Source organism: Rhipicephalus microplus, chromosome 5, assembly GCF_043290135.1.
Source record: "Rhipicephalus microplus isolate Deutch F79 chromosome 5, USDA_Rmic, whole genome shotgun sequence".
Lineage (NCBI taxonomy): Eukaryota > Metazoa > Arthropoda > Arachnida > Ixodida > Ixodidae > Rhipicephalus > Rhipicephalus microplus.
The window spans coordinates 204,253,306-204,272,775 of NC_134704.1; the positions used below are offsets into that span (position 1 = coordinate 204,253,306).

The following is a 19,470-nucleotide window of genomic DNA, read 5'->3' on the forward strand; positions in this document are numbered from 1 at the left end:
ATGTTAGGTAGGTTTCCTCGTATGTTAATCGAAAACTTGGATTGTGTGCTGGTTGCTTTGTGTGTTTCTCGCATCGCCTTACGTACAAGACATCGTGGCTTTAAACAAGGTCGGCATGAATTATTGGGGGGTGATGATTTAATTTGAGGGTGGACAAGTGTGTCTTTGAGGTTACGTGGTCGTCGGTTAACGACGCCTGGAGCGGATGGGAATGCGCGTTTCAGACGTTCACTTTCTTCCAGAATGTTGTAATGTTGTTTGAGGATTTTGTTTACATTGGGGAAGTTTGTGCTGTAAGTCAAGCTGAGGTTTGTTCGTTGTGGGTCTTCTTGCGGTGGTCGCATCATAAGTACTAAGTCTTCACGCTTTAGTTTTCTCGATTTTTGAACAGTGTCATTAATTACATGTGGGGGGTATTTTTGTTTCTTGAGCATAAGTTTTAGCCTCTGTGAGCTCGTGTCAAAGTCAGCATCTCTATAGCAGATTCGCTTAAACCGGTGAACCTGGCTGTATGGAATACTATTTTTACAGTGGCGTGGGTGATCGCTTTGGTAATGGAGTTATTGTTGTCGATCCATTGGTTTGCGATATAGGGTTGTAGAGAGCTTCTCTTCTTGTACTGTTATGGTAACATCAAGAAAATTTACGATTACTTGCGAGTATGTGTGTGTGAAGTGTATGTTCGGATGTACAGCATTGTAAGTGTCGATAAAGCTGAGAAGTTCGTCCTCGCTGTGGGTCCAAATAAGAAAGATGTTGTCTATGTATCTTCTGTATAACATTGGTTTCAAGGAACTTTGTGCAAGAAATTCCGATTCTAGCTTTCCCATAAATATGTTGGCATTATTAGGTGCCATTTTCGTGCCCATAGCGGTCCCGCTGATTTGTCGAAAATACTCTTGGTTAAACTCGAATGAATTTAATTCGAGGACTATCCTCGTCAAAGTTGCGATGGCAGAGAAATCAGGGGTGTTAGATTGTCTATGGTTTGTGTACATTTTTGTAATGCAGCTATGCCGTCATCGTGAGGAGTTTGTATACAATGAAGAGACATCAAGAGTAACCAAGTACGAGTTTTTGGGCACACACACACCTGCAATGTCTCGAAGAAAATGTGTGGTGTCTTTTATGTACGACGCGAGGGTGCATGGAATGTGGCTTATTAGTTTGTCCCCGTACCCTGATATGGTTCACTTATTGTACCGATGCCTGATATGATTGGTCGACCTGGGTTACCGGGTTTATGAATTTTTGGGAGGATGTAGAAGCGACCTGGACGAGGGTATGCTGCTCGCATCAGTTTGTGGTCAGTGTTGGTTATCTTTTCTGCATCCAACAGTTTCTTTAGTTCTGTTGATACGATACGTTTGTATTCGTCTGTCGAGTCACGTGGGAGGCGTTCGTAAAATCTTGAGTCGTCTAGTTGGCGATATGCTTCTTGTAAGTAGTTGGTTGTATTAAGGACTACAATTCCTCCTCCTTTGTCAGCGGGTTTTATTGTTATGTCTGTCCTAGATGCCAGATTTCTCGTACTTTTTTTTTTTCAGATTTTGTCAAATTTTCTTGGTTTTCTTTCTGTCTGTGGTATTTGTGTACTATATCTTTCTCTACTGCGGTGATATAAAGGTCCAGGAACTTGTCTCGATTACTGCTCGGTGTCCAAGCATTTGTTTTACGACGGTGAATTGTTTTGTGGTTAGATTAGAAGGCCTGTCGAAGAAATATTCGCGCAATCTTAAGCTTCGAGCGAAGTTGCCGAGGTCTCGGAGCAAGTGGAATTCATCGAAAAATTTTGTGGTCGGGCAGAAGCTTAGTCCTTTAGATAGCAGTTTTTCTTTCTCAGGTGACAAGCTCGTGTCCGATAGGTTTACAGCCACAGTGTCACAGGGTGTGTTCCTAGATGGGTGCTCGTTTGTATCGTTAGTGGTTTCCTGGGTGGTGGTGTTGTAGTGATAAGGTACTATATCAGGGAACGCGGGGTTGGACACATGGTCTCTTTTGAGTTTATGAGTTTTTGTGGTCATGATGGCTTGGTATTTATTCTGTTCAAATTCTGTTAATCGGGTGATTTCTTCGTTCGATAAAGTGTTGTGGCGGAGAATGGTGTTGGTCATAGCGACCAGTTTCTGTACCTGCTTATCACTGTGATTAAGAGCGATTTCTGTTACTTTTAAGAGATGCCTCAAGGAGGACATTTTTCTATGTTATTTGGTCATGTTCATCTAGGTTTGTAGCGGCTGGTGGGAGGGAGAGTGTCATACCCTTGGGGGCTATTGTAGCACGAAGGTACACTTGGAATGTTGATTTATGCATTTCATGTCTAATTCGTTTGTCAGCAAGTTTTTGTACTTTAAGGAAAGTGGCACTGCAACTGGGAAGCGATGAGCTGGACTTACATTTCAGAAGTCAATCTTCTTTTGGGTGTGGGGATGGCACTGATGAGGTGCGCAGGATGTAGCTTTGTCCGGCAGGCCTTCGTCGTTGTAGGGAAGATTTCGGCGTTGGGCTCCCGGCGAACGTGTTCGCCGAGAGCCCAACGCCCAATATATATATATATATATATATATATATATATATATATATTTTTTTTTTTCGTGCACTTCAAAGTCAACTACATCTTGTTTGATGTTACCGAAAGACGAGACTGGTGCACAACAAACCACGATTGATGGCGATGACTCAGACCAAGACGACAATGTTACGGGCACTGTGAGGATGCAAGCGCAATGTAAAGAACGTCTCGTGCCAGTGTTACCAGGTGAAGTGAATAGACAAATTTTTCGAGTCCTAAAGAATACCGGAAGCAACTTGTTAGCTGTACGCCGCTCATTAGTACCTGATTAAGCACTGACTGGCACTACCATTATGTTGTGGCTGGCTGATGGTAGCACCACTGTTATTTCTGAGGCGGAGATACATATCAGATCTCCATACTTTTCAGGCACGGCCATTGTTAAGTGTATGACGTCGCCACTATACGATGTCTTAGTTGGGAACGTACCGGGTTCCTGTGACGCCAATGACCCCGACATTTCGTGGGAACTTTCTTCTCGGGATCAATTCAGTAAGAAAGACGTTCATTCTGCAGACGATGGGAACCGACCGAATTCTCTACTGGTTGGTGTCACAGGTCTCAAGAGTTCGCGAGGGGCTACACCTGCTAAACTTTATGGGCAAATGTCTCGCAAAGATTTTCACGAAGAACAAGGAAAAGACCGGACACTTGACACCTGCAGAGCCAGAGTGGGTAAGAGCTTTGTCGGCAAAGGCTCAACATCATTTTTTTTTCGTCATTCATATTCTTTACTGGCAGTACATCCTATCCCCTGGTAAGAGCATCCAAAAGGCCATAGTTCAGAAGTCCCTGAGAGGCCAAGTGTTACGTTTGGCTCATGAGAATGTCATGTTAAGTCATCAGGATGTCAAAAAACAATAGATTGAGTTCTGGACACAATATATGGGCCTGGGGTACAAGAAGATATCCGCAGATACGTCCGATCATGTGACGCCTGTCAAAGAACTTTACCGAAAGGCAAGGTGGGCAAGGTACCTCTCGGGCGTATCCCGTGTATCGACACCCCTTTTGAACGTGTGGCGGTCGACATCATTAGACCGATAACTCCAGCTTCGACAAAAGGTCATTGATATATTTTGACTCTTGTGGATTTCGCCACACGCTACGCTGATGCAGTGCCTTTGACAGCAATTGACTCAGCTACAGTGGCCGAGGGAGTTATCGAGATGTTTTCTCGCATTGGTTTCCCACGAGAAGTCTTGTCGGATCAAGCATCGTGTTTTACCTCAAATCTAATGAAGGAAGTGAATGAAGCATTGGCTGTTAACCATTTTAGCGGCACTCCGTACCATCCTATGTGCAACGGAACGGTAGAGAGGTTTAGTGGAACACTCAAGAAAGTGCTCCGCAATATGGTCCAAGAACAGCCCAAATGTTGGGATTGCTTGCTAGCACCTTTTTTGTTCGCTTATCGTGAAGTCCCACAGGCAAGCTCAGGGTTCTCACCGATTGAACTTATTTATGGCCAACATATTCGAGGAACTCTGAGTATATTGAAAGAGCTCTGGACAGAAGAACAGCCCCGCCGCGGTGGTCTAGTGGCTAAGGTACTCGGCTGCTGACCCGCAGGTCGCGGGTTCGATTCCCGGCTGCGGCGGCTGCATTTCCGATGGAGGCGGAAATGTTGTAGGCCCGTGTGCTCAGATTTGGGTGCACGTTAAAGAACCCCAGGTGGTCGAAATTTCCGTAGCCCTCCACTACGGCGTCTCTCATAATCATAAGGTGGTTTTGGGACGTTAAACCCCACATATCAATCAATCAATCAATCATGGACAGAAGAACAGGAAAACGAAGAGCTTAAGAGGACGTACGGATATGTCTTGTATTTAGGTGAACCGATTGAGAAGACACTTGAGCTAGCACAGACACTCAAGGTAGCAAGACAAAAGCTGAGCCGAGCACAAGTGTTGCAAAAGAGGTATTACGACTGCCGCAGCAAGTAACGTCCACTGAAAGCTGGTGACCGCGCATTGATCTTGCTTCCAAGAAGTAACAAATTATTATTGCATTGCAAGGAACCAATTCTAGTAACTGGTAAGAAAAACGATTATGACTTCTGGCTAGAGCTGGGACACAGCAGAAAACTTTTCTACGTTAACATGCTGAAGAAGTATGAAGAATGCTGCCAAGAAGAACTTCCCCAGACATCATCTTTTGTGGTCACGGAGAAAGAGAAGTCTAAAAAGCTGTTACCCAACATCAAGATCCAAGACCAGATACCTCGCTATTCCGGAAAAGCACAGAGGCTCACCAAGATCACTAGCAAGGTGGAGAAGAACAAGACCACAGGCATGAAGAAGAGCGAAGCGCTTCGATCCATCAAGACAGCGTTGTCGTACGGAGCCACAGTCAATGCACCTGGTCTTAAAAGAGAATTCGTGCTTCGGTCCGAGGCCTCTGAGTATTCTATGTGTGCTATTCTTATGCAAGAAAATGGTTGCATCCTCCAACCTGTGTCGCTCTGCCGCGGTGGTCTAGTGGCTAAGGTACTCGGCTGCATACTTGCAGGTTGCGGGATCGAATCCCGGCTGTGGGGGCTGCATTTCCGGTGGAGGCTTAAATGCTGTAGGCCCGTGTGCTCAGATTTGGGTGCACGTTAAAGAATTTCAGGTGTTCGAAATTTCCGGAACCCTCCACTACGGCATCTCTCATAATCATATGGTGGTTTTGGAACGTTAAACCCCACATATCAATCAATCCTCCAACCTGTGTCGTATGCCTGCCGTTAACAGTAGCCTCGCGAAAAGAGACTGAGTGCAATTGAACGGCAATGCTTAGTGTTGGCTTATATGCTTGGTTCATTTGTTATGGATGTTTAGTGCATGGACGACAATTAGTGAGAGCACTGGACTGCAGTGTATTTTCTTCAAAAAATAAACATTTCACAAGGGAGGACTCTTGTAATGAGTGAAGTGCGCGAGTGAAGTGATTTTTAAAGTTGGCACGGCAAGATGACGAAGACGGGCTACTGGCAATATGTATTACCTGCACTAGCACGACGAACACTGGCAAATAAAAAAGAAGAACTAAAGAAAACTGAAAACAGAATTCAGAGCCACTGCACCGGAGAAGAAGGAAGAAGAAGAATCGTGCGGGTGGTTGAAAGAATGCGGCTACGGTGCGGCATGCGAGCTCATCGGGTGCGGGTACCCGGGCGTCAAGGCATCCACCTAGCCGGCGACGACGTTCATGGGGTCCTGCTGACTATTCAACCACAGAGGCTATTGGCGAGTTCCTGGCACAGTCTGGTTCTGGTGTTCAAGCAGAAGACAGCGCCGCAGATGACGTCTACTGGAGCGGGAGCGAGCCGTTGGGCTACGGGTCCGAGCTTGTGCACTCCCACAACGGCGGCTTTCTCACTGGACTATTGAAGGGTGTGAACCGTTGGTGAGCCGTGTCTGTCTCCTTGCGCATCCGGATTCCGACACAAGAACTTTAGCTCGAAGGACCGTTTAGACTCGTAGAGATTTCCCCTCTATAACGAGAACTGACAGCGCTTGTTAGTTTACTTTTTGTTGATTCTAGCCTTCCTCTTTTTGTGTTTATTTTTTTGTGCAAATGTATATATATATTCTTTTATGCAAATCAAACGCTCACCTCCTTCTCTTGTTGTAGTATGACATTTGATACCTAGCCCGACCGGCATTAGTTACCGAACCGGTCACAAACATTTAACACCAGTGTGCTTAAAAGTGATTATTGAAGCAGCCTAGGTGGTCACAAATATCCAGGTTCCCACACTATCAGTATTGGCTCGAAAGACCCCGATTTTGTAGTTTTTTTTTTATTTTCTCCCCTGTTCTCACTGGTGAAGCCACTAAGAGAAATAGGAGTACTTAGGGAATTTTTCAACTACACAGCAATACTTATCTCGCTTGCTTTTGTTGCCTTTCTCGAGGATGGCGCGCTCGCCATTTTCCGATCCGGAATGCTGTGCCGGGTGTGCAGCGATAACGCGAAGCGAAGTAAGTGCACGACATAGATGATTACTGATGTGTGATAGAAAGACGGCCTAAATACGCCTTTTTGTTAACAGAGCTAGAACTCCTGGCGGCGAGAGCACTATTTTGCCGCATCGTGACCCCCTTCGGCACACTGGCTGCCGACGGCAGTATACTGTCGTTGGCAAAAGAGCAAGATCGCAGCAACGGTGTAATGGAGGGTTGATTGAAGGAGATGTTGCCACGCGAGCCTGATGCAGATTCGATGAATTTTCAAAGGCATTGTCGGGAACGCAGCGGAACCAAGCATAAATCAGTCCGTCACCTTATGTGTGCCGCCGTTAGCAACGGAGAACTATATGTGATGACGCCATTGTAGCGTTACCGAAAGTGCGTGGTGGCCTATTTTTATGTTTGCCATTGCTCGGAAAAACACTTCAGCTCATTTGCATGATCTTATCGTTATCATGAAGTCAGTATACATGCTGAAGTAGCGGCACAGCTGACTTACGACTCATCAGGCTTCAACATGTGTGCGTACGTTTGTATGGCGATCCATTAACGAAAACTGGCATGGCTATACATGAAACGTGTTACCATTGTATGTGAAGCTGAGCACGCCCTGTGTGCCTAGTAAGCTCACTTCATCAGCGCCGCGCCCTGTAACGTATACGAGTGCATTTGCTCTTGCGTAGAGATGATTTTTTTTTTCTTCGTGCTCGCTCAGCATGGGACCGAGCAAAGGTGTGAGGACTATTTTGTCGAGTTAATGCGACTTGCATCAATTCGTTTCCAAGAGTAATTAATATGCACTTGCGGTCCCGTGCGCAAGGGCAAAGCATCTGACGGCGTGGTCGGTACGCTTACACCAACCGTAATAGCGCTAAACCGCTAGGGTATTGCCGTGCAAGCAGTACATGATTTAGATTGATTAAGATGCTTATTGTTAGTAGGTGTGTCCCGATGACTTGCCATCCCATTCGTCAGTAGCCGTCATGATGCTCCTGTAAATTTCCATGTAGGCATCACCGAGTTGTGCTGAAGTCGTTGTAATCACTGCATCATCTACTGTGGCTCTTATCACAAATGCGTGAAATCGTACGTTCTTCACAGTGACATGCAAACAAATATTCCTGAACATCGAATATTCGAAATTTTCGAATATGTGCTTATTGAATCGAATACGAATATTATAAATGTAATATTTAATGAATATTCAATACTCTCGAATATTTGCACACCCCTACTATAGAGAAAGAAGACTATAATTTTGTAAACTCGTGGCACGGCGCAAAATGAAACCGCTTGACAAGTCGACCTTCAAAGATCCATCGTCACCGCAATCTCGGAGAGTTTCCATCAGTGCCTAATCCCACATCATCTCGGCAGGGACAACACGTTTGCCTGCATTTAATTTAACAAAAGGAAGAATGCAATGCTGAACGACTTCGTGCACCCGAAAAACTATTCGGTAACGCTCCCTCCATACGCAGCATGAACTCACACCTGTCACACTAGTGAAAGCGTAACAATGCAAAGTGGCATCACCTGTGCCACTTAAAGGGCAGTTCAGAGACTTCTGCAGCAATAAAAAAGTGGAACTACCCACACAAAAGTAGTTTTTTTTTTTTGTTTGGAGAGCGGCAGGGCACATTCGGACATGCGCCCGCATCGGGAAGAACAGCGGCAACTCTGGCTTGAGGGGGGCACGCCTGCCTGGCCGTACACCTGGCCACAATAACACACACAATATACGCACAAATAATAGTGCACAAAAACATACACCTGCACTAATAACGAGCACTAGCTCTCGCCTGGGAGTCACCGAGGCCACGAGTGGTGCTTCAATTTGGCAGGGTGCAACCGCAGAAGATGTATGCTTGTGCCAAAATGACAAAATACGGGGCGATATTCCTAGATTTTCCGTGGCGAAAATTCGTTATGTCAAGGTCGTCTCATGCTGTTACTGTGTTACCTAGAGGTTGCAAATACATTAGCTTTTATGGAGTAATGATGGGAATAGAGAAGCTTCATAATATCGAGGAAATGGTTATATGGAGGTTTGATATAGGCAGGTTCAAATGTACATCATTTATCGTTGGCAGTACTTGGAGCTCGGTGGGTTCAGCATGTTCTTGTTACCAGTATTGAGATAGTTTGAAGGGTGTGGAAGGCGTGCTTTGAAGTGGCCTAGCGACACAATTTGAGCATGTATTTTTCATCGGTCCTTCTGGGGCTCTGGAATGCACCGATGTCGTCGCGCAAGTGGCAGCACTGAAATCGACACATAATTTTATTTCAAGGTACAAACTACGTACCTTGATTTCGGGTTAGGGCGACATAATCGGCTTTTTTTGTTATGGGAAGTGACGTCATGTCATGTGACACGTTGACAAAGATTGTTCGCTTTTTACCTATTGGCTTGACGCGACAAGTAGCATACAGTATTCATACCGTGGTAGGTAGGCCATGCGAGTGAATGCTAAAAACACCAAAAACTGTTTTTATACTTTCTCAGAAAAACTCATTCCTGTCTCGAAATAATGTGTTTTCCGAACAAGAAATACGACACTTAGTCTGTGAACGAGGCTATGGTATGGCAATAACTAAACGTGGAAACGGATGCGGCGGTTTTAGTGAGCCAAACATATGACATGCGGCCGGCCGACGCCGGCGTTGCCGTAGAACACGTCTTGCCTGCAAGCCGAGAAGGGAGCCCGTCCACGTATGTTTTCGAGTATATCAAACTCTTAAGTTATCCCCTTGAGTTTCCTTTGTAAAGGTATAGAAATTCGCATGTTTATATTGAACGGTATTTTTACCCACCTTCGGATATATCAAACACCGCGCAAGCTGGAAGGTGCGCTTCGGCACTGCCCCCCCCCCCCCCTTGCTATCTCTGTGGCAGTGCGGCTCCGCGCGCGAGTTTGGCACTCGCAGCACCCAGCGACCTCCGTGCTATCTGCGCGGCACCACGCCTCCACCAAAGCCCGAAACGCATGAGAAAATGTATGGGCGAGAGGGCTCAGACTGCACAATCTCTAACTTGCGGAAGGTTTTTTTTTTTTCGTTTCTCTTTCTCTCTCACGCTTTCTCTGCATACCTGTTGGCGCAGAGAGCAGGCACGAAGAAGCCGCCGTCCTCCTTTCGCCTTTTCTTTTATAATCTTTTTTGCTGTTTTGCGAGTTTTGATCAGCCAACCACTGCTCGCGCCTTTTGCTGTTGCCCTTGCAGGTGGCCATCGCCTCACAAGCACTTTGTTGCTTCCGCTGACGTGTCGCCTACGAACCACCACATGTGCTACATTTCTTTTTTGTGTGCAAGGTGTGCATAGCCCCTGAGGACACCTTGAATTGTCGACTTCTATAGCTAGCGTCAATAAGCGCGAGACCCTTGACTTTGCGACGAAGTTGAAGGCTATTCAGCGTGTGTAGGCGGGCAAGAAATGTTAGACCATCGTGGACGGCTTCGGGATGCCACGGAGCACTCTGAGTACATTGTTGAAAAACAAGGCAGATATCACGGCAAAGGCAGTGGAGCAGTGAACGTCGAAAGCCTGTCATGTGCACCTTCTGCCCACGGGAATGTAGAAAGTTCTCTCTATGCCTGGTTTTCAGAAGTGGCAAGAAGAACATTCCGGTAGATGGCCCGATGCTGATTGCCAAGGCCAAATGGTTTGCAGCTGCACTCGGCGAAACAACTTAACCGACAACAGCGGGTGGCTTCATTGATTTAAGCAGCGTTATAACATCGTTGGCGAAAGCAATTCTGGCAAAAGCAAAGCTGTCAGCAGCCAGGACACCCTGCAGTGGAAGTCGAAGGAGTGGTCGGAAATCTCCGCAAATTTTACTCCTGCCCAATGCCTAGCGAGACGTGAAGACTAACACAGTGGTGAACTGCTTCCGCAAGGCAGGCTAGGAGATGGCAGAACTTGCGGAAACTGATGAAGACGACAACGAGTGCATAGACGACACGCTTCGCGAGTTGTCGTCTCGCTTCCCAGCAGCAGTTCCCCTTGAAGTGTCTGCGGACGACTTCTGGTGTCCAGGCCAACAGCTCATGTGACGAGGAGGATCGTCCAGACGAGGCGCTGGCTACACACGCGTACTCCGCCGCTGAAGTGGTGGCAGCGTTCGGCATCATTCGCCGTTGTATCGGCCACATGGAGGGAACCGGGCTGTCGGACCTGGACAGCCTTGATAAGATCGAGACTAGCGTCTGCAACATTTTCAAAATAAAGAAGCAGGCGAAGATTAGCGATTTTTTCACACAAATAAATTATTCTGTCGCGGCATGTGTGCGGCATTAGTTGTCGTTCTTTAATGCACTTATTGTAGGTGAGAATCTACTACTGGTAAGCTCTCGGGGGCACAGCACTGATTCTGCGGTGGAACACTCACCCTTACTGTTGTTCCAGGTGGTCCTCTTGCTTGGCGCTGCTAAGAATTGATGAAGCACGGAGCCATGCTGCACAAATGTCGCAGAACAGCAAAGGAATTTGAATAGCTTGCTGCGAAGGCTAAGCGTTCTTTTTTCTCTTCTGCATTGCCTAATATGCTACGCAATAATCCTAAACAATTTCGGAGAGCCATTAACCGGAGAGCCATTAATTCGGAGAGCGAATCCTACAAAACCATTATCATTACTCGATGAACACGGTGATTCGATTCGAGATCATATTATCCCTCAAGTATTAAATTCTGTCTTCTCTTCTGTATTTACCCCTGATTCTTGCAGCCCGCTTCCAGATTCCTCATTCCTTGATGATCCTGTCATGCCAGTCATTACATTCGATTCATACGGGATTGCAAAACAAATCGACCAATTGAAACTGACGTCATCCGCGGGAATTGACGGCATCAATTCCAAAATACTGAAAAACACTAAGCCCATAACAGGCATTATCCTTTCGTACATATTTCAGCAGTCCATTTCATGCAGAGTGGTGCCGGAGGACTGAAAACATGGCAAGATCGTTCCCGTCCCGAAAAAAGGTCCTTCATCTTCACCCAGTAATTATTGCCCCATTTCGATCACAAGTGTATGTTCTAAGTTAATGGAACACATAATTTATTCCCACATAGTACATTTCTTAAATTCGGTACATTTCTTTCACCCTAACCAACACGGTTTTCAAAAAAGACTTTCATGTGACACTCGACTCACCCTTCTCATTAACGGCCTAAGTTCTAGCCTGGATATTAACATACCTGTAGACGCCATTTTCATTGATTTCGAAAAAGCGTTCGACAGAGTTCCCCATAATAGATTATTTTTGAAGCTTTCACGTCTTAACCTTAATTGTCTTGTTTTTAATTGTATATGTGACCTCTTGACTAAACGTAAGCAGTTCGTTTGTGCTAACAACCATCGCTCCTCCCTATCCGCTGTAACCTCCGGCGTACCTCAAGCCACCGTGCTTGGTCCTCTGCTATTCCTAATCTGTATTAACGACCTCCCCAATAACTTAGCTTCTAACATTCGTCAATTCGCAGACGACTGTGTCATTTATCGTCATGTTTACAATGAAAGCGACACTGTCATCCTACAATCTGATCTTTCTTTGATTCAATCATGGTGCGAAAACTGGCTGATGTCCCTTGACACAAAGAAAACCTGTGCCATTTCTTTCCATCGCCGACAATCTTATTCCTCCAAAAAATACTTCCTGTCTGATTCTAAAATCACAGCAACTAATTTATGTAAATACCTCGGTATCACTCTAACTTCAGATCTCACCTGGTCATCCCGCATAATGAACATCACTGATGACTCAAACCGCGTTCTTGGCTATCTCCAAAAAAACTTATGTCTAGCCCCGTCTTCTGTTAAACTTTTAATTTATCTAACACTAGTTCGCCCGAAGCTAGAATACGCATGTGCCATCTGGGATCCCCATCAAATCACCCTTATTAAAACACTTGAATCCATCCAAAATTGCGCAGCCAGATTCACTTACTCTGACTACTCGTATCACAGTAGCGTCACCGAGCTAAAATCTCGTGCTAACTTTGTTAACTTAGCTTCGCGCCGCAAAGTTTCAAGACTGTGCTTGCATCATAAATATTATCATGCATTGCACCTAAACCATGTTATCGTTCCAGCTCATCGTCTTTCATGCCGTATCAGCCATTCGAAAGCGGTTTATCCACACCGTGTGCATACCACTGCCCATCACTCTTTATTTTTTGTGCAAACATCAATAGAATGGAACGATCTTCCTGCTGACATCATGCTCCACTCCAGCATCGTCCATTTCAAAGAAGCCATCGAACAAATCATCTGTTTGTGAACTTTCTACCCCCTCATGTAACACCCCTTGAATGGGGCCCTTGAGGTATTATAAATAAATAAACAAATAAATAAAAATGCCGAAAGTCCCGACAGTCGGCCTCCGATGCTGGTTTTGGACTACCGCGTCAATTTCACCTCGCCACACGGATCTTCGACACGTGATGCTGCTATCAGCAGACCGAACACGCTATATAAAGCACTCATCCGTGACCTTCCGCCGAGGCACAGCACCGATTCTGCGATGGAACACTCACCCTTGCTGTTGTTCCAGGTCGGTTATTTAGACCACTCTTACTGCTATGTCATGAGCGACAATCGCTTCTTAGTTGTGGTGTTGTGTCCCAGAAAGTAGATATGTGCGTTGACGAATTGTAGGCAGAGTGTCGCTGCATTTGTTGGTGATATGCTTTTACTGCTCTGTGGGGATATCGAGTCCTGGGCCTAATCCTGACAAGGCTCTAGCGACTATCCTAGCGACCGTTCAAAGAATTGAAGCAGGCCAAGAAAGCATTCGCAAAGATCTTCAAGCCTTGAAAAGTTGGCAAGCGTCTGTAGACGTAGAGCTAAAGCAGTTGGCAGCCAGACTTCGTGTACTCGAGATTTACACTGAAACAATAAAAAAGTGCCAATCGAATTCTTCGGGGTCACCGGAGTCTATTCTTTGTATAAATGACAAATTTAAAACTATCGAATCGTGCTGCGATGATGCTGAGAATCGGCTCCGGCGCTCAAATCTACTTTTTTTTGGTATACCTGATGTGCATGATGAAAACTGGTCGTCTGCGAAAAAAAAAAAAAAAAAGTGATTGAATTTCGTTCGCAGAACTTTGGGACAAGTATCCAACCATCGCAAATCGAACGTTCACATCGCCTTGGAAAGTAAAACGCTGGCAAATGCAGGCTATTTATCAGTGAATTCACGTTCTTCAAGGACAAGCAGAGTGTCTTAGAAAATGGATTCAAGCTGAAAGGCAGCAAAGTAGCAGTATGCGAATATTTTTCCTTGCAGACGGGAATCGCTAGGAAGAACTTACGCAATTTTGTGAAATCAAAGGGCATGCCATACAAACTGAACGCTGATAAGCTGCGAATTGATAATAACACATATTTTTACGATGCCATGTCATGCGCAGTTGTTCAAGCTATGCGATAGCTAGTACGGAATCACACGGCAAATACCATGCGTTTTTCACTACAGCGGCAAAAGAATGTGCCGCAACGTTTATCTTTCGCCTATACTAACATACGTAGCATTCTGTCGAAACAAGTTGAACTAAAATCCCATCTTGAAAACTGCAAGTGTGATATACCAGCTCTAGCAGAAACTTGGCTTAATTCGGGTATCTTAGATCAAGAGATTCTACTAGACACTGACTACGTGGTCTATTGCAAAGATCGGAAGGTAAAAAAGAAGGTGGCATTTTAATTGCTGTTAAAAACAGCATAACATCCTTTATTATAAACATTCCCAGCCCGCTGGAGATTCTATAGGTCTGCATCACGTCATCCTTCACTAACTCGTTAATTGGAGTCTGTTACAGACCACCAGACAGTTCTGCTTCCTTCATTTCTGACTTGCGTGCTAATCTCGACGCTATTTCAGAAAAATATCCCAAATTAACTGCATTGTTAGCGAGTGATTTTAATTATCCTGACATTAACTGGTCCTCTTTAACTTCTAGCTCTCGATTGTCGAATCAATTCATTAAACTCACCCTCGATCTTTCATTGGTACAGTTAGTAGACCAACCTACTCGAGGAACCAACACCCTCGATATCATTCTGGCATCAAATTCCCAGGTTACTAGTGCCGTTTCCGTCATTGATGGCTTAAATGACCACAAAATCTTGAACCTATTATCATTCCCTCACATTCACAAGCCACTACTCCTAAGCGCATCTTCAACTATAAGAAAGCCGATTGTATTGCCATTAACTCTGGTCTCCAGATGTTCATTGATAAATTTTTGCCCATTTTTGCGTCCCGTGCCCTCGACGAAAACTGGACAACCTTCAAATACAAGCTACTGGCATTAATGGATGCTCACATACCACTAATCTCAATTCAGATATAACGTGTCAAAGCCATGGTATTCAGATCTCTGCGAACTCTACAAAATAAAAAAAAAAAAACTTTTTTAAAACAGCTAAGCGACTAAGCACTCCTGCACCTTGGTCGAAACAAAAATCCTGTGAAACCGCATACTGTCGTGCCGTTCGTAAAGCTGAGAATAAGTTGATGACTACCAATCCCAAAAAATTTTGGCATGCTATTTCTCCGACTCCCTCCCCAAATAACATAGCACTACAAGATGGAAAAGGTAATTTGATAGAAGAAAAATGTGCCGAAGTCTTAAACCAATATTTTACATCGGTATTTGCAAAAGAAGACTGCTCAAATATTCCTAGTGTCTCCGACGTCACTTATAGGTATATGAAACACATTGCATTAACAGTCGAAGGTATCGCATCCATAATAAAGAAACTTAAAGTATCCACAAGCTCTGGTATTGATGGTATCAACACTAAGATTCTCAGACTAACCATTATTCCTTGCAGTTTAATCCTTCTTCACATCTTTAATCAATCATTATCCACTGGTACACTTCCACATGATTGGAAAATTGGCAAGGTGATACCAATCTTCAAATCTGGAAATAAAGGTGATGTAAACAACTATCGACCCATATCCCTCACTAGTATTCCTTGCAAGATATTTGAACACATTATTGCATGTAATATTGCCCAGCATTTAGAAAATAACCTTTACTTTTTTCCCCAACAGCATGGCTTTAGAAAGGGTTTGTCTTGTGAAACCCAGCTTCTTGAATTCACCTATGATCTTCATTCTAATATGGATGGCAACTCACAGACAGACTGCATATATGTTGATTTTTCTGAAGTACAGTCCATCCCAGTTTCGTCTTGACAGCTTTCAACTTTTCGAACACAGGCTTCACAGTACCCAATACTATATCCCAATAATAGTCTGATCCAATAAGGACCGCAATCTGTTTGTCTTATACTCCTTGTAAAGAGAGAGCTCGCGTATCCAAGTGCATCTTGTTCATTTCTCTTATAACGTTTTCTTCTGGTACCAGAATGTATTCAGTGCATATCGTGTCCACCACCAGGGCCTCTATTGAAATCAGAAGCTTCTGGTTCGCAGGGAGAATCGATACACATACCTTCTTCATGGTTTTTCAAATGTTATCACCCCCGAACACACCGATGGCTAACGTTTCCTCTTCTATTAGTTCGCATCCAAGTCTTCCATAAGCTTTGGTTGTAATGAAGCTTCGCTGACTTCCGTCATCAAAAAGGACTCGGTAGCGACCGAATGATTTGGCGCCCAATACGGTGGCTGTCAGACTCTGAAGCATTACGACTGACCTTGCCTGCTTGGATGCCAGATTGACCAATGCAGATATCACCTTCTTGTCGTTTTTGATGTCGTCGGATGCGCAAGCAGATGTTGCGTGCCTTCTTGCGCACTTGGCGCATTTTAACCGGTTTCTGCAATCTTTTGCCATGTGGCCCTGCTTTTAGGCAACGAAAGCATCGTGCAGCTTTGATGAGCATCTCCCTTTTGTATAAGAAGTCGATATTCTTCGTATCACAGACTTCGGCAGAATGCTTTTTCAGACCGGCAGATAACGGGTGAACATTCGTAAGTAGTGGGGCTGGAAGAGCCAGACATTCATTCAGCTTGACTCGTAGATTCGCTGTGAGAGTAACAACCTTGTCGCGGTATTCTCCAGCGTCTAACGTCTCACTGCCCAACAGGTCGTCTGGCGTCTCCTCAAAAATTGCCTCATCCACTTTCTATATCTGACCATAAAATGAGCTTATTCGGTCGAAGAATACACTTACTGCTGCTGCCGTGACGGCTTGATTTTCTCGCAAGGGGTCTTCCGCCTCGGACAACAGAACATCCAGCTGGGACCGCAGGCTGTGACGTCGTCTAAGATGTCGTTACATTCTGCCGCCCGCAGTCGATGTATCTTGCCAAGATTGCAGGCGCCGTCTTCCGAGGTGTTGCGGCTCCTAACGTCGATGTTGTTGGCGTCGTCAAAGGTCCCGGGTTTTCGGCACCATGTGTTGGACCTCTGAGCCTTTCTGCAGCGGCGCGGCTCTCATCAAGCAAAAACACGTCTTGCCATATGAAAGGCTTTAATGGAACTAAAGAAGAAAGAAAAAGACAAGGGTGAGCCGGCGCTGCCACGAGGCCAAGCGTAAGCTCATGAGGAGGCTCATTAATGATGATGACTGCTATTCTGCTGCGAGGGATGAATAGAGGAAGTCACAACAGAGATATTGGGCATAAACTAATTAGTAATTTATTTACATTCCAATGAAAATGGGCAAAATAATGAAGGTTTGTGTAGGAATATCTTTTTCTTTACATAGCACAACCATAATATTTAGTGGCTGTGTAGGCTTCAATAGACTTATTTTCCATGCAAAGTTGCTTAGTACTCTGACGAAAACTTAATTAATTATTATTGTGTCATTGGGGCAGTTTATGGCTGTACATAGTCACGCATTACCAATGAAGCGACAAAACTATACAAGCTGATACTCTTAACTTCTATATAATGAAGCAGCAGGCCCCTTTCTGTGATCCTATGAGGAAAAAATTCTTTTATCTTTATTAGAAAACCTACAAGACAGCATTTATTATAGCTAATTTTTCTGCTGGCCAGTTCCATAGAAATTCACTTTTTTTTTTTCTTTTAGACGCTAACTACCAACGAGTATTGCACATTAGTAGATGCATATTGTGTCTTGTATCTATTTGTGCTCACCAATTTGACCACTCAGTTCTTCAAACTAAATATTTTCAGTGAATCATAAATCTCACAGGCGTTTTTTGGTTGTAGCTTCATCTAAAGAATGAAAAATCAAGTTGTTTTGTGTGAGTTCAAACGTTTGTGCCGAATGTGGCGCAAATAAACATGATGACACTGGTAAAACAGGTATAGATTATATCTCCAGGCTTTATAGTTTGCTTCACAAGGCAAGTCTAGTCGCTGCGCGTAACAAACACCATCCTTAGAAGGAGGAGGGTCGAGTAATGAAACCTTTCCACTCGCACCACGTCAGCAGGTGGGGGGGTGTCAGTGAGTGGCAAATAGTTTCGGTACGCCGGAAAATTGCGCGTTTGTCATGCGTTCGCAAAATCAGCGTTCCCCGCCACATCTTTAGTAATGTTCGCGGTTTAGCTGCTCGTGTTTTGCGCATTCCTTTGAGTTTTTTCATGCCTATGAGGTTCGAAATTGTGAAAGGAAGGACACTGGCATGCCTATGCTCGCCATATCTGATTTGCGCAACATCAGCACAGAGCAGCGCCGGGATGCAACCCTCAAGACGGTCATTGAGCGAGTATCTTCAGGACATTCCGACCCTTCACTCTGTCAATATGTCCTCCACAATGAAATTCTGTATCGTCGCAACTTGAAGCCTGATAGCCCGAAATTTTTGTTTGTTATTCCCCGACACATGCGTGCCACCATTCTTCAACATCTGCACAACGCTTGGACAGCAGGGCACTTGGGTTTTTCACGCACCTATTACCGCGTGCGGCAACGGTTCTTTTGGCCTGGCCTGTGTAAATTTGTGTGCCACTATGTTGCTGCTTGCGAGCGCTGCCAGCATCGCAAACGTCCTGCTCTCCATACGGCTGGCCTGCTCCAACCTATAGACATTCTCCCGGAACCGTTCTTCCGCGTCGACCTCGACTTGCTCGGACCTTTCCCGACGTCCGTGTCAGGCAAGAAATGGATCGCTGTCGCCACTCAGACTAGGTATATTATAACCGTGCCTAACCAAGTAGCTGCGCTACAGACGTTGCAGACTTTCTACTGAATGACGTCATTCTGCGGCATTGGGCTCCGCGCCAGCTTCTGATGGATCGTGGATGCTGCTTTCTTGCAAAAGTTATCGATGAAATGCTTCGTAGCTGCTCTACCGAACATCACCTTGCTACTGCCTATCATCCCCAGACCAACGGTCTCACGGAGCGCCTCAACCGAACTTTTACAGACATGTTGTCCATCTACGTCTCTGATGACCACCGTGACTGGGACGCAATGCTCTACTACGTTATGTTTGCATACAATTTGTCAAGGCATGACACCGCCGGCTATTCTCCGTTCTTTCTTCTGTATGGCCGCAACCCTGCATTGCCATTGAACACACTCCTTCCTTCTGATACTACCGAACCAACGGTGTATTCTCAGGGTGTTGCTTCCCGAGCTCCCGTCGCTCGCCAAGTTTCACATACTAAGCTCACTGCTTCTCAGGCATCACAAAAAGTTCGCTACGATGACTGGCACCGTGACGTTGACTACCCTGCTGACTCTCTCGTCCTACTTTGGACGCCGTATCGATGTGAAGGCTTGTGCGAGAAGCTCCTGCCACGATGCACAGGGTTCTACAAAGTTCTCCGCAAGGTCACCGACGTTGACTACCTCATCACTCCCATTCAACCACACTCAACTTCTGCCACACCACCTACTGATGTTGTTCATGTGTCTGGACTAAAACGCTACTATACTGCCAGACCTGATTTACTTAGCGACACCGTGACGGCGCTTTGTCCGCCGGGGAAGATGTTAAGAGGCAGTGGGCATGGCTCCGCCGTCTTAGACGAATCGA

The 19,470-nt window shown here is 45.2% G+C and overlaps 1 protein-coding gene across 8 annotated transcripts in view; it reads left to right on the forward strand.

Moving 5' to 3' along the window:
• Window positions 1–19,470, forward strand: part of Lkb1 (Lkb1/serine/threonine kinase 11) — a 154,322-nt gene that overhangs the window by 64,294 nt on the left and 70,558 nt on the right. The window lies entirely within an intron of this gene.